This window comes from Triticum dicoccoides, chromosome 5A (assembly GCF_002162155.2).
Source record: "Triticum dicoccoides isolate Atlit2015 ecotype Zavitan chromosome 5A, WEW_v2.0, whole genome shotgun sequence".
In the NCBI taxonomy this organism is placed as follows: domain Eukaryota; kingdom Viridiplantae; phylum Streptophyta; class Magnoliopsida; order Poales; family Poaceae; genus Triticum; species Triticum dicoccoides.
In genome coordinates, this window is record NC_041388.1 from 444187515 (window position 1) to 444190550 (window position 3036).

The window sequence follows — 3036 nt, forward strand, 5'->3', positions numbered from 1 at the left end:
CGACCAGGGGAATCGGGCAGAGAGGAGAGAATGAGAGAGAGGGTGAGGGGCAGCTCGGGCAGAGGCTTTGCCTCCTCAGCCGGCTAGGCTGGTGAGCCAGAGCGCCAAGGCCCAGTGGCCCATATGGCCTTTGCCGTCAGCCCCAGTATGCACAGACGGCAAAGACGGGCTCCCGTTTTCCCACCGTCACCTGCATACATTTTGCCGTCAGCTAACATCTGTCTTTGCCGTCAGCTGGAAAAAACACAGACGGCAAAGTATGCTTTTGCCGTCAGCAAAACAAAAACAGACGACAAAGTATGTCTTTGCCGTCGGTTGTCCTTTGCCGTCAACCACAGACGGCAAAGTATGTCTTTGCCGTCTGCCACGATGAAAAGCTGACGGCAAAGTGCAGTACTGACGACAAATTAGCTGATTCCTGTAGTGTATTGGGTATACTCTTGATGATCTTAAGGGCATTAGTCCCACTCTATGTCAACATATAATTAATTTAGAAGAAGATGCTAAACCAGTTCGTGATCATCAACGATGGCTGAATCCTAAAATGAAAGAAGTGGTAAGAAAAGAAATATTAAAGCTTCTTGAGGCAGGTATAATTTATCTCATTGCTGATAGTCAGTGGGTAAGTCCTGTCCATTGTGTCCCTAAGAACGGAGGTATTACTATTGTTCCTAATGATAAAGATGAATTGATTCCTCAAAGAATTATTACAGGTTATAGGATGGTAATTGATTTCTGCAAATTAAATAAGGCTACTAAAAAAGATCATTATCCCTTACCTTTTATCGATAAAATTCTAGAAAGAGATTATCTGAACATACACATTTTTGCTTTCTAGATGGTTATTCTGGTTTCTCTCAAATACATGTGTCAGCCAAAGATCAATCAAAGACTACTTTTACATGCCCTTTTGGTACTTTTGCTTATAGACGTATGCCTTTTGGTTTATGTAATGCACCTGCTACCTTTCAAAGATGCATGATGGCTATATTCTCTGACTTTTGTGAAAAGATTTGTGAGGTTTTCATGGACGACTTTTCCGTCTATGGATCTTCTTTTGATGACTGCTTGAGCAACCTTGATCGAGTTTTGCAGAGATGTGAAGAAACTAATCTTGTCTTGAATTGGGAAAAGTGCTACTTTATGGTTAATGAAGGTACTGTCTTGGGGCATAAAGTTTCTGAAAGAGGTATTGAAGTTGATAAAGCCAAGGTTGATGCTTTTGAAAATATGCCATGTCCCAAGGACATCAAAGGTATAAGAAGTTTCCTCGATCAAATGCTATAAAGCAAACATACACATTTTTGCTTTCTAGATGGTTATTCTGGTTTCTCTCAAATACCTGTGTAAGCCAAAGATCAATCAAAGACTACATTTACTTTCCCTTGTCTCTTGTCTTTGTTTTGAGCCGTCCTGCTGCAGATAGAGCAACATATCGTCCCAAGATTCAGAGTGAGAAAGCTATGTGGCTGATTACCTTGCAGATCCTAAGGTCTATGGGGATGTGGAGCATTGTGGTTGGACTACAGAAGAAGAAGAGTACTATGAACCCAAGGGAAAGGATGTCAAAACTGCATTCTTGAATGGATTTCTGGAAGAAGAGTTGTATATGATGCAATGATACGTCCATTTTGCATCATGCTTTTATATCAATATTTATTGCATTATGGGCTGTTATTACACATTATGTCACAATACTTATGCCTATTCTCTCTTATTTTACAAGGTTTACATAAAGAGGAAAAATGCCGGCAACTGGGATTCTGGGATGGAAAAGGAGCAGATATTAGAGACCTATTCTGCACAGCTCCAAAAGTCCTGAAACTTCACGGATGATGTTTTCCAAATATATAAAAAATACTGAGTGGAAGAACCTCACCAGGGGGGCCACACCCTTCCCACGAGGGTGGGGGGTGCGCCCTACCCCCAGGGCGTGCCCCCTACCTCGTGGGCCCCCTGGTGGCCCTTCGGTGGCCATCTTCTGGTATATGTAGTCTTTCTATGGGGGAAAATCCATAAGCCATCTTCTCGGACGAAACTCCGCCACCACGAGGCGGAACCTTGGCGGAATCAATCTAGGGCTCTGGCGGAGCTGTTCTGCCGGGGAAACTTCCCTCCCAGAGGGGGAAATCATCGCCATCGTCATCACCAACGCTCCTCTCATCGGGAGAGGGCAATCTCCATCAACATCTTCATCAGCACCATCTCATCTCAAAACCCTAGTTCATCTCTTGTATCCAATTCTTGTCTCCAAGTCCGGGATTGGTGCTAGTAGGTTGCTAGTAGTGTTAATTACTCCTTATAGTTGATGCTAGTTGGTTTAATTGGTGGAAGATCATATGTTCAGATCCTATATGCATATTAATACCCCTCTGATTATGAACATGTTTATGCTTTGTGAGTAGTTACTGTTGGGGAACGTAGCAGAAATTCAAAATTTTCCTACGTGTCACCAAGATCTACTATGGAGTCATCTAGCAACGAGGGAGGAGTGGATCTACATACCCTTGTAGATCGCGCGCGGAAGCGTTCAAGAGAACGGGGTTGATGGAGTCGTACTCGTCGTGATTCAAATCACCGATGATCCTAGCGCCAAACGGACGGCACCTCCGCGTTCAACACACGTACGGAGCAGCGACGTCTCCTCCTTCTTGATCTAGCAAGGGGGAGGAGAGGTTGATGAAGATGGCTCCAGCAGCAGCACGACGGCGTGGTGGTGATGGAGCTGCAGTACTCCAGCAGGGCTTCGCTAAGCTCTATGGAGGAGGAGGAGGTGTTGGAGAGGGAGAGGGAGGCACCAAGGCATGGGGTGAGAGGCCCTCCTTCCCCCACTATATATAGGGAGCCTAGGGAGGGGGCGCCGTCCCTAGGAGATGCAATCTCCTAGGGGGGGCGGCGGCCAAGGGAGGAGTCCCTCCTCCTCAAGGCACCTAGGGGGTGCCTTCCCCCTTTGGGACTCTTCCCCTAGGGTTTTCCCACCCTAGGCGCATGGGCCCTAGAGGGAAGTGGTGCCCTAGCCCACTTTGGGCTGGATCC